Source organism: Mauremys reevesii, linkage group 8 (assembly GCF_016161935.1).
Source record: "Mauremys reevesii isolate NIE-2019 linkage group 8, ASM1616193v1, whole genome shotgun sequence".
In the NCBI taxonomy this organism is placed as follows: Eukaryota; Metazoa; Chordata; order Testudines; family Geoemydidae; genus Mauremys; species Mauremys reevesii.
Window position 1 is genome coordinate 73,939,533 of NC_052630.1, and position 13,475 is coordinate 73,953,007.

The 13,475-nt window shown below is 40.7% G+C and overlaps 1 long non-coding RNA gene across 2 annotated transcripts; it reads right to left on the reverse strand.

Annotated features, from left to right (window-relative positions):
* Positions 1–6,883: 6,883 nt before the first annotated feature.
* Positions 6,884–11,962, reverse strand: LOC120369659. 2 transcript variants are annotated; one of them, XR_005583309.1, is made up of 4 exons: positions 11,879–11,962; positions 9,743–9,842; positions 7,138–7,140; positions 6,884–7,074 (listed from the first exon to the last, which is right to left on the reverse strand). It is a non-coding gene; the product is annotated as an uncharacterized LOC120369659 (long non-coding RNA). The 2 variants fall into 2 exon arrangements; XR_005583308.1 differs by lacking the exon at positions 7,138–7,140.
* Positions 11,963–13,475: the final 1,513 nt, after the last annotated feature.

Genomic DNA, 13,475 nt, shown 5'->3' on the forward strand with positions numbered 1-13,475 from the left:
ATGAAGGTGGGTTTTTTATAGCACTGGGAGAGCTCTCTCTCCCAGCGCCGGTGCCCCGACTACTCAGCCACGTTAAAGTGCTGCCGCTTTAACATGGTAGGAATAAGTTGTGCCTGGGTCATTGCTGCTGGGCAAATGCACAATTAGCACTCCACACCCAGAAACTTCTGGAATTGGGTGTGGTAATTTTGGATATGCTCAATAGGTCCTCTACAGCTGGACTCAGACTCCACTGAGGGCAAGTAGTCAGGGCAGCTGCTTTACAAAAGGCCATGTCTCCTGTGGGGGCTGGGAGAAGCTGAGCCACAGCCGCAGCAAGCTGGTTTCTCCCCCACCCAGGGGAGATATTTTGCACCCTAGGTGAAACTTCCACCTTGTGCCCTCCCTCCTCCTCCCTTCCCCCCGGAGCATCACTTATTATAAACTTTCAAAAATGAATACTGCATAATGTGGCATTGTTCGCGTATACTTCCTTCCTTCATTCTTTCATATCAAAGTCTACTACATTTTATTCAACCTTTAGAATATCCAATTATTGTTATTAATAAAATTCATAAAATTAGAATGGCGGATACTCCGTCATACAACAACTGACAATATCAATATGACAAATTTCAACAACCTACACATTTATATTCACACACGATAAACATATACACTCAAATACTTAACATACACACACAATTGACACAAAGTATTAGCGAAATGATGCAGCAGCAATTGCCAGAGTCTGAGATCTGAAACAACTCAACAAAAATAGTTAGCCTCAGTCAACAAGCTCTGAAAACTAGTAAACGTAGCATTATAAACAGCCTGTCAGAACGGGTAATGGCTGCGCGCAACGAGAAAAATGACGTAATTGCCACTTTGTACCATAGTGGAGCAGTACGCTTGTGCCCGCAATGCAGAGCTGGCATAAGCTATAGCTGTAATGTACAAGAGAAGAACGACAAGTAAAATGCAAGTTCAACGATGTTTCTCTTTTCTTTATTCATTCGTTTTCCAGCAATAGTGTAAAAAAAATTTTGGGGCACCGCTTTTTGGCGCTCCCAAATCTTGGCACTGTAGGTGGCCGCCTCGTTCACCTAGTGGTTACACCAGCCCTGCCCCCGCCCCTTGCCCCGGAAGCATTTTGCAGCATATTAGTGATATTGTTAACCCTCCAAGGGGAAAGCCCATGCAGTATTAATCCAAGAAAGGGGAAACTGGAAGGGAAACCTAATTGCTTTTATTTTAATTGTATATTCAAAATGTTATTTGTAGGGCTATCAAGTGATTAAAAAAATTAATTAATTGTGATTAATCGCTGTTAAACAACAATGGAAAACAATTTAAATATTTGTGGAGGCTTTCTACATTTTCAAATATATTGATTTCAAGTACAAAATAGAATACAAAGTGTAAAGTGCTCACTTTATTTTGATTACAAATATTTGCACTATAAAAAACAAAATAAATAGTATTTTTCAGTTCACCTACTAGTGCGATCTCTTTATTGTGAAAGTTGAACTTACAAATGTAGAATTATGTACAAAAAATAACTGCATTGCAATAATAACTGCAGTGTAAAACTTTTGAGCCTACAAGTCTCCTCAGTCCTATTTCTTGTTCAGCCAATCACTCAGACAAACAAGGTTGTTCACATTTGCAGGAGATAATGCTGCCCACTTCTTGTTCACAATGTCACCTGAAAGTGAGAACGGGTGTTCACATGGCACTGTTGTAGCTGGTGTCACAAGATATTTACATGCCAGATGCACTAAAGAGTCATATGTCCCTTCATGCTTCAACCACCATTCCAGAGGGCATGTGTCCATGCTGATGACAGGTTCTGCTCAATAACAATCCAAAGCAGTGCGGACCAATGCACGTTCATTTTCATCCTCTGAGTCAGATGCCACCAGAAGGCTGATTTTCTTTTTTGGTGGTTTGGGTTCTCTAGTTTCTGCATTTGAGTGTTGCTCTGTTAAGCCTTCTGAAATCATTCTCCACACCTCATCCCTTTCAAATTTTGGAAGGCACTTCAGATTCGTAAATCTTGGGTCGAGTGCTGCAGCTTTCTTTAGAAATCTCACATTGGTACCGTTACCTTCTTTGCATTTTATCAAATCTGCAGTGAAAGTGTTCTTAAAACAAACATGTGCTGAGTTGTCATCCGAAACTACTATAACATGAAATATATGGCAGAATGTGGGTAAAACAGAGCCGGAGACATACAATTCTCTCCCAGGGAGTTCAGTCACAAATTTAATTAACACATTTTTTTAATGAGCATCATCAGCATGGAAGCATGTCCTCTGGAATGGTGACCGAAACATGAAGGGGCATACGAATGTTCAGCATATCTGGCACATAAATACCTTGCAACTCCGGCAACAAAAGTGCCCTGCAAACACCTGTTTTCATTTTGAGGTGACATTGTAAATAAGAAGCAGGCAGCAGTATCTCCCGTAATTGGCTGAACAAGAAGTAAGACTGAGTGGACTTGTAGGCGCTAAAGTTTTACATTGTTTTGTTTATGAGTGCAGTTATGTAACAAAAAAAAATCTACATTTGTAAGTTACACTTTCATGATAAAGAGATTGCACTATAGTACTTGTATGAGGTGAACTAAAAAATACTATTTCTTTTGTTCACCATTTTTACAGTGCAAATATTTAATAAAAATAATATAATGTGAGTACCGTACACTTTGTATTCTGTGTTGTAATAGAAATTAATATATTTGAAAATGTAGAAAACATCCAAAATATTGAATAGATTTCAATTGGTATTTTATTGTTTAGCAGTGCAATTCATCGCAATTAATTTTTTTCCGTTAGTCACATGAGTTAACTGTGATTAATCAATCGACAGTCCTAGTTATTTGATTTTAACCAAACTGTTTTAGTTAAATTGCCTCAACCATTGAGTATGATTCACCAACTCTTCTCTTATTTAAATATGATGATGGGGAAAGAGTCATTTATATTTAGCTATTCTCAGTTTTGTATTTTTCTTGTAACAGTTTTTTTTTTATTTATATACTTAATCTGAGCATTTGGTTAATTAGTGAGCTGAACAGCTGAGTGATTACAGCAGAGAAGGAGGAAGAGTCTGCATGGATTCCAGTTGGAGGTTTCTAAAAGCAAGAGGAGAGAAGATACTGTTCCCATGCTTTTGACTCAGTAGACTGTACAGATTTTAGTGATCAAAGACTGTAACTGAGAATCAGGTGAACTCTAAGTTACTTCTCACTGTGTTTCTGTGGGAACTGACCTTTTTAGATTGAATTTGTTTTATTTATGCTTATATATAAACTGCAAAAATAATTTAATGTGGATTATAAAGTAGCCTCATTCTGTTGCAGAAATTAAGTTATTAGTGTTTGTTTTTTCGTTACAAGATTTTATAAAGTTGGTACTTAAGAATGAAGTTCATTCCTTTTGTTCTTTTGGACTTGGTTGTGGGGAGGTTGACCCTATGCAATCCTTGCTGAAAATCCTGATTGACTGAATTCTGGGTCTGCATTTGCTTTTCTATGGGAGTTGTGGGTTTTTAGGCACTAGACAAGGGCTGTGAAGTAAACTCTAGTCCACCCAAATGTTACGCATGGGCCGATGGCTCCTATTCTTTAATCAAGCCCTAACTAAACCCTAGCTGTAAAGGGATTTATAAATCAAAAACTCAACCCCTTAAAGTGAACCTAGAAAAAGATTGGAAGCCACTGCAGTCAATTTATGGACCACATGAATAATATGCTCCATGCAAGAAATACTACTAAATAAGTGTGTAGCATCACTCTGCACTGGCAGAGATTTCTAGGTGTTCCTCAAAAGGTGGCCCTAAATAGAGCATATTGCAATAATCCAATGTGGAGGTGACAAAAGACTGCAGCCAGGACTACAGCTGAAAGAAGGAGAAAAGATTATAATCTCTCTATCATGAGCCAAAGGGGGAAAAAAAGCATTCTTGGCTCCAGCTGCTACCTGGAAATCCAGAAGCAGCCTGACGCTCCTCAGGGAACCTTCATTATGAATCCCTCAGCTAAGTTGCCATCTTCTCTGGGTGGTTTCCCAATCCAGTCATCTTGATTTGGATAGAAATTCAGACACTACCTCATACATCCCAATCTTGGGGAGAAATTGGGAAAACCGATAAATTGTACTGTACATCTCTTATGAGTGTTACTGTCTAGACTGATTTTGCCGTGTTACTCTGTATCAGCAAAAAGAACAAGGAGTACTTGTGGCACCTTAGAGACTAACAAATAAGCTTATGCTCAAATATATTTGTTAGTCTCTAGGTGCCACGAGTACTCCTTGTCTAGACTGAGAGATCTCTGGGACAGGCATTGTGCTCATTGTTTATTTGTAAAGCACCTCGCTGACTGAGACACAAGGTACTAATGTAATATTGATATGACTTCTAACAGTAATCAGCATATTAATGGCACTGCAGCCTGAACTGTCTCCCTGTCTCCCACATGCATACTGGCTAGGAGGGTGACACTGCAGTATCCCTCATGAAACAGTCCTTAGTGCAATAAGCCCCTGTTAATACCACTCTGAGTAGAAAGAGCTGAGCCAACCATGAGGCACATTAATAGATCTAGAGCATATGGTCTATTCTATCAAAAAATAGCTGAAAGACCTAAAGAGTCAGCACCATCTTTGTCACTAAGAGATCACTGACCAAGAAGGCCCACAATATCCCTTTTCCATGCCCACGCAGGCTTAAAAAAAATCAGACTGAAAGGAGTCAAGGAAATCAGAGGACTCCAACTAAAGACAGAGTTTCCCTCAAGACAATTTTCTCACTAACCTTCTCTGCAGGAAAAATGAAAACTGGGAGATGATTAGTGAGAGAATTGGGGTCAAGAGATGTTTTATTAAGCGTAAGCCTGACAACCACTCATCGGAGAGATGGTGGCACCTTGTTCTCCCAAACAGAAATACTGACAATCTCCATGAATAACGGACTGAATGCTTCTCACTAGATTTTACCAGCTATTAATACAAACACATTATTCAGTTTTTATTTTCGGGGAGTCTAAAACTTCAATTACTTGGTTGTTACAACCAGAAAAAGTGCCTCTATAAAAATGTCAACTTATTACTTACACTTATCTGCTCCCTAAAGTGCCTGTTCTCTCATCAATAAATATCCATAACACTCATTAATGTTAATGGTAGTTAGGCACATGAATCAATAGGAGATTGGCCTTTGTCTTGTGAGTCATACCTGTGCGGCTTGCTAATAAATTAAAGTTTTTATTTTTTCTCAGCACAGAAGAACCAGAACGGGTGTGGAACAGTAAGATGTAGTATATACCACCTCGTGCAATGTCACCAACATTGGTGACTTTATTCCAATTCCAGAATGTGTATATTCTGCTGATGGTTGGTGATGAAGTAAAGTGCAAGGCATAAACAACTAAGCTTGATTTTCAGAAACTAGGTTGAGCTGCAGTGAAGGCACTTAGAAAAAATTATGTTGACTTGTACATTGAACAAATGTGATATGAAAGTAACTGATGGAAAATAAACACAGAATGCCAGGATGGCACTTATAAAGACACTTCTCTTTTCATAACTGCACTTTGCTCTTTTCATTTCTTTAAAAATCAGCAGCAATTTTACTGTTGACCTAGAAATACATTTTAATCTTACCTATGAAAATATTTTAAACCCATGTAGAATTCAATATATATTCTTATAAAATAAATTATTTGGTATGCTTGCTCTCTCCACAAAACCTATTTGTACACACACTCAGTTGCACCTGTATAAATACTGTATATGTAACTGAATGCAATATTTTCTAGCAATATAGTTAGAAGCATGCCACACGTCCATCCTGTAACAATGTAATTTGTGTGGTATGTATCTCTTCAAAAGACTGGAGTACAAAATGAGTCTAGAAGGAAAAGCAACTGCTTGTCGAGTTTCTCTATCTACTCTCAGACTGCACAGATTGTTCCTCCAAATATATAATTCTTTCACATTTGCTCTGGTGAACCATCCATCTTGTGTGTTATTTGAACACACTTATTTGCCACAAGTACTGTTGCTTGAACCCAGTCTACTACGGCAGCTAGGATTTTATTTTCTGATTTCCACCCTCCAGCACAGAAGATTCATCCGTTAGGAACTCCCATTGACAGCTGAACATAGTCTTGATGCCACATCATCAATATATCTGAGCCTTTTGTCAATAGATGTAAGCCATAGGGAAAAAATAGCATTGTGCTTCTCAGGGCCATGCACCCAAACAAAGCATGTTAAATAAACAAACATAGAAAAAATAGCAAAATGCCCAAATACTTAACATGCTGTGTCTCTGTAGAGTTCAAAATGATAATGGGCAGCTTATTCTGGGCCAAGGTCTCCTAGATATTTTTCACAGAGAAAAATGAAATAATAGAATCACAGAAAAGTAAGCTTGGAAAGGACATTGATAGGTCATCTATTCCAGTCACCTGCACTGAGGCAGGGCTAAGTATTATCTAGCATTTCTCAAATGCGGCCACCAGTGGATTATTTTGCAGCCAAAGCATGGGAGGAGATTGGAGGGAGCAAAGCAGCGGCCCCTCCCTGCAGTGCCCAGCTGTTGCTCCTGACTAGCTGTTAACAAGGGCAGCAAGATGTATCGGCTTGGTGTTCGCACTGGCACCACCAGCACGGATTGGAGCCCTGCACCACGCAGCCTCCTCAGCAGCTCTGGGCAGTGCCTCTGAAGACATGTGGCACCAGAGTTCATGGTGCCGGAGGTGGCTCTCATCAGTGGAAGCAGCTGCAGCATTCAATCATGAGGGCAATCTCCTGGGCAGCTCTTCCACTCCCACCTAGCCAGGCCAAACGGAGCCTGGGACTCCTCAGGTGGCCAGTGAGTTTGTGACCCACCTTCCCCATGGTGGACTCTCGCTGAAGGGCTGCAGGAGGCAGGGACAGAGAGATGGGTCGGCACTTCCCCCGCCTGGGGCCGCACTCATGGTTTACAGTTTCTGTAGCTACCGCAGCAACTCAATGGCTCCAGACTGCTGCAGGGCTTGGCAGCTCCCCAGCAGGATGAGGGGCTCCCATCCGTGACACGCTGCGAGCCAAAAATAAGAGCAAAGTTTGAGTGCACTGAATGGGGAGCTCTACTTCCTAACACCTTCTTACTATGTAAATAAATTATGATATGGACGTGTATATGTGAATATTTGTTTGTTTTCCCCAAAGTTAATTAAGTATTTTAGGAAAAATTGTCAGAGCAGCCACCAGCAAGAGTTGGCAGCCACTCTCTGAGGCCACCCAAAATTTGGTTGTGAGAGCCCCATGCTAGACAGGTGTTGGTCTAACCCAGGGGTGGGCAAACCACGGCCCATGGGCCGGATCCGGCCCCTCAGGGCTTTGGATCCGGCCCGTGGGATTGTGCCCCGTGGTGCTGCAGGCCCCACACCGGTCTCAGAAGCGGCCGGCACCACTTCTCTGCAGCCCCCCAGGGGCGGGGGGGCAGAGGGCTCCATGTGTTGCCCTTGCCGCCAGGCACTGCCTCCCGCAGCTCCCATTGGTTGGGAACGGGGAACCATGGCCAATGGGAGCTTTGGAGGAGGTACCTGGAGGCGCGGAAAGGGCAGCGCATGTGGAGCCCTCCACCTCCCTTCCCCCAGGGGCCACAGCGCTTTCTGGAACGGCGCAGCGTGGGGCCAGGGCAGGCGTGCAGGGAGCCTGCCCTGGCCCCGGTTCGCACCGCTGCCACCCCAGAGCCGCTTTAGGTAAGTGGCACGGGCCGGAGCCCGAACCCCTCCTGCACCCCGCCCCCCAACTCCCTGTCCTAAGCCCTCTGCCTGCACCTCCCACCCCTCCTGCACCCCTACCCCCTGCCCTGAGCCCCCTCTCGCACTCGGCACCCCTCCTGCACGCCAACCCCCTTCCGAGCTCCCTCATATGCCCCGCACCCCTCCTCTGCCCCAATCCCTTGCCCTGAGCCCCTTCCTGCACACCACACCCCCTCCCACAGCCCCTACTCCCTCTTGCACCCCAACCTCCGCCCCGGCCCTGCATACAATTTCCCCACCCAGATGTGGCCCTCGGCCCAAAAAGTTTGCCCACCCCTGGTCTAACCTGTTCTTAAAAACCTCCAATGATGGAGATTCCACAACCCACCTAAGCAATTTATTCCAGTGCTTAACTACCCTTACAGTTAGGAAGTTTTTCCTAATGTCTAACCTAAATTTCCCCTTGCAGCAATTTAAGCTCATTACTTCTTGTCCAGTCCTCAGTGGTTAAGGAGAACAATTTATCACCCTCCTCTTTAAAAACAACCTTTTACATACCTTAAGACTTATGTATCCTCGGTCTTCCCTTCTCCAGATTAAAAAAAACCCAATTTTTTCAATCTTTCCTCGTAGATCATGTTTTCTAGACCTTTAATAATTTGTGTTGCTCTCCTCTGGACTTACTCCAATTTGTCCACAGCCTTCCCCAAGTGTGATGCCCAGAACTGGACACAATACTCCAATTGAGGCTTTATTAGTGCTAAGTAGAGTGGAAAAATTACTTCTCATGTCTTGCTTACAACCCTCCTGCTAATGCATCTGAAAATGAGGTTTGCTTTTTTTCCCCCAATAGCATTGCATTGATGACTCATATTTAGTTTATGATCAACTATAACTCCCATTTCCCATCTTGTATTTGTGCAACTGATTATTCCTTCCTAAGTGAAGTACTCTGCATTTGTCCTTATTGAATTTCATCCTATTTATTTCAAAACATTTCTCCAGTTTGTCAAGATCATTCTGAATTCTAATTCTGTCCTCCAAAGCAACCCCTTCCAGCTTGGTATTGCCTGCAAACTTTATAAGTATACTCCCTATGACATTGTCCAAATCATTGATGAAGACATTGAACAGAATTGGGCCGAGGACCATTCTCAGCAGGGCCCCACTCGCTATGCCCTTCCAACTTGACTGTGAAGCATTAACAACTACTCTATGTTTTTCCAACCAGTTGTACACCCATCTTATAGTAGGTTCATCTAGACTATATTTCTCTGGTTTGTTTATGAGACAATCAGGTGAGACAGTATCAAAAAAGACTTACTAAAGTTAAGACATATTATATCTACCACTTCTCCCCATTCACAAGGCTTGTTACCTCTGCCACAGAAGGCTATTAGGTTGGTTTGACATGATTTATTCTTGACAAATCCATGTTGACTGTTACTTATCACCTTATTTTCTTCTAGGTACTTACAAATTAATTGTTTGATTTTTTGCTCCATTATCTTTTCAGGTACTGAAGTTATATATTCACACACACCACAACAACAACAAAGGAGAAATAGGGTTATAATGATATAGTGATAATGAAGCCAGGTAACGTTGCAAATTAAATTTAGAGAGGTTGTTAATTCAAGTCCTTTGTAACCATCAATTTCTTAGGGGCCTGATCCTCTTGCAAATTGCGATGCATCGTTCAACTCCCACTAAAGTTAATGGGAGTTGATAGCGCTCAGCAGCTTACAGGATAAGGCCCTATATTGTGTCCCCATGGAGCTGCCATATTTAAAGAGTTCTTACAATTGACACAGTTAAACTAATTCAGGGCATGACTACTAACTTGATCCTATGAAACTACAGTTCTTATACTAAGTTTCTATAAATGAACTGATGAAGCTACACAATTCATATCTTCTTGATGATCCAACAGTGCTCAAGCATTCATAGAGAATTCCTATGACCAATAATAACAAGCCTAAACAATTTGCAACACACCTGTTTTCTGATCTCATGAAGCTATAGCTTCTCCACCAACCAGTCCTCTGGAGTATCATGTGCATCTGCTCAAAGAAAGTCCTTCTTTCTTCCTAGGAGGCTACAATTAAGCAGGAGATGTCAAAAGTAGGTGTTAAAAACAACTTTTATCAAAGAAACATGTATTGATAATTCAACTAGTCTTTGAAGAGTTACAACATGGAAAGTTTTGAGTGGTGTAAAGACAAGTGGCATTAGTAGTCCTCGCTCATCTTGTATTTCCTACAGAGAAATCCTCATCTTGAAATCAATATTTGATAAACTGGTAAAAACAAGCACTTGTACTCTTGAAGAGTGCCATACTGAGTAAGCTACAAGCTTATGATTAAAGGACACTCTCCTTTTAGATCAATATGTTTAACTTGGATGCATTTTGAAATATTAGATTCTGTGAATAACACAACTTTTGAAACATGCTTTGAGCAAAATACAAGCTGAAGCAAACTTTTTCTGCATGTGAAAGTTGTGAGGTTTGTTGTTATGGAGACTTAAAAAAAAAGCACAAAGTACTTTTATTTCCTTTGTGTTTCTCATCCTATCCCAATTTATTTTCTAAAGTTATCTTCTTCTTCCATAAATTAATTTGGGCCTTGTGCACCATTTCCCCTCCCCATCAGAAATTTAGGGTTTGTCTCCACTGAGCAAGGCAGGGTGTGAATCTACCTCATGCTAATCTGCTGCAGGCAAACTGTCCTCGTGCACCCTGCTGACACGTGTTAATAGTTCCTTAATGTGCTTACAGCTTGTCCCATTTCAAAGAGCACAGATGCGTAAACCAAACTGAAATGTTTTCATTCAGGAATGTTGAAATGTTTCATTTTAATTAAAAATTTCTGAATGAAAAGTTTCCAAATCAACAGCTTTTGGATTTCAGCTGGAAGGTTTGGTTTTCAGTTTTTCAATGAAAAGAAAAATTTTCCATAGACATTTTCAAAAAAAATTACTTTAAATTGTTTTCTCAAAATTTTCTATGAGAAAAAAATTCTGGACAGCTCTACACTGATGCATCTCCTTTCTCATAATCTCCCATTTTGACAACTCTCATTTTTTAAATTGAATGACAACTTACATTTGGAGGTTCTTCTATTTTCAAATTGTAAATTATTTTGGGAAAGTGACAATCAGAAATAAAAAAAAAATCAGGAAGCAATACTGGGTATGGAAATTCGGTCAGCAAACATGTTGATCGAGGTTAGGCAATGCCTTAATGGGATGTGTGTCAAGGCGGATGAGGCCGCCCTTGTTCTGGAGGGCATGGTTCCATGGTCAAGATGATATTTTGAAGTTAGTTTTCAGGTAGTTTTCATTTTGGTCTCTCAGCAATAACAGCATGATTCAATGGATACTCCTCACTCAAGAGGTGCCAGTAAGGATTCTTGAGGAACTATTTACGGCTAGATTTTTACTTTAGGCACAGCTCTGAGTAAAGAGTGATGTAAAGGCTGAAGTACCCCAAAAGCAACCCTAGGAAATGTTGTGATGCAGACACATGCCACTGATTTGCGATTCCTCCCCTGATTCCTTCTTGCTACAGAGTGGGAGGGACAGGGGGATGCAGTGATTTGCTGTTGGTCTATATACCACACCAGCTATGGCACCCCAAACATCAGCTGGCTCTATCCCCTACTCATCAATGAGTAGGAGATGGAGCCTAGGTGCCAGCCATTTCCTATACCTCCACACCCACTTGCTTCCTACATGCACAGACCCAAGGCCCATGTAGACTGGGGAGGTGGGGGAGGGATGGGAGGGTTCCTAAGTCCTCTTTACTCCCCTGCTCAGGTGCATAGACCAAGTGATAATCTAACTTTCAAGTGTTTTCATAAGGAGGGTGAAATAGAATATGTTGGGTATACAGGATGAAACTAGTCACAACTCCTATCTAAGTGAGTGGGGAGTTGCATCTGCCTATAACAAGGCAGTCTGAAATACTATGTAGTTTAGTTGTAGTTTAGTTTTATTGGACCCACAGAAGTTGGTCCAATAAAAGCCTGAATTTGGACATTTTGTTTAATGTAATAAATTATACAGTTATTGGATATGATCAAGCATGTGTCGCCGGACAATATGTGGAGAGCTTCCAAAATCTCAGCTTACCTCCAAACAATATTTATTCCACTTGTGGCGTAGTGCTTCTGGAGAGTATAAACAGGCCACAAAGTATACCCCACTCTGTAGCATATGTTGCTCTAACAGACAAGGGAATATTAGAGGTTATAGGAAGAGCACTTGCATCTGTCTACCCTTAAAGTGTAACTGAAAAATAAATTACCTTTCCAACAGACAAATTCTAAGGTTAATTAGGTGATCACTACACAAAGAATACAAAGTTTCTATTAGGGAATGTGATTTTATTTGTCACAAAAGAAATGTGTCTCTCCACTTTGCCCTAGTTTGATAAAAAAAGAAAGAGTATGGTACAATAGCTCCATTGCCAAGTGTATGATGACTTAATATAACTTGTTCTGAAAGAAAGCAGCCTGTTGTTTACTGCATTTATCGACAATCTGTGAAAGTAGACCAGAAATCAGTCTAATTACCAGGGTGCCAGTTGTGCTTGTTAACACCAGCTTTGTGACCAAATGTTATTCTACAGTTGTCACATCACACAAGGGTTTCATTACTAACATAATAGTGAACAAGATCACAAGCCCAGCTATTGATTGATCTGCCATACAAAGGAAGGACATAGTTGTCTCAGTTAAAACAAGTCACAGCTTTGGCTGCCTATATTATATGCAATGGAATGTATAATAACTATTTCTCTTGTAAGTGAAGTCTCGCTGCCCTGTTCCCAAAATTTCTGTGTCTTGGCCAATTAAGAGCTACACATTTGCACACCTCATCACTGGAGAAGGAATGAACTCATCACACTTCCACCCTTTTTAATCTTCAAATAATAATTATTGATTAGCTCTCTTGAGTTGTATCAAACTGAGGATTAGGCCTTGTTCAACGTTTGCTTTACAAAAGTATAAACTTCTGTTAAATCAAATACATTTTAATAGATCCTAGTCACAATTAGGTAATATGGGAAGGCTAACAAAAATATTCCTCATTCCCCTGAGAGTATCATATCTCAGATTACAAAAATATTTCACTAACGAGCACCACAAACAAAAATGGACTAAGTCTGAATGACCCTCAGACCCTGACGATATTGCTGGCTGTTCATTGGCTTTACTTAAACACAACCAACAGTTTTCAGGCCTGTGGATAATATTCAAAATGAGCAGCCTTATTGTTTTTTTCAATGAATATTATAGTATAAAAGTGGATTTGTTTATCACTGGGAGCATACAGAAAAACAAGCACGCCTCATCATCTTATCTGATGATGAATGATTTATCAGGCAGAACGTGAATCTGCTCCTAACTGAGTCTATTTTCCTGTTTATGCTTGTTGAACAGATACAATTTAATGAAGAATATAAAGTACTTAAAAATCTGTCTACCATTCATAGTTTAATTAAACTGACATGTACTTCAAAAACAGAGACACAGAAAACATTAATTTGGGTTATAAAGGGCATGGCATTATTAAAGTGTAATTAAAACAACATTCACTTACAATTAATAGCTAAGTCCATTTAATTATTTAACATTTGATTGTCAGTTCCGGCTAGACTCACTACCCTAGGGTAGGTATATTCTTCGGTCCTGTTGTAAAGTACAGTACACTACTCCCCCTGTAC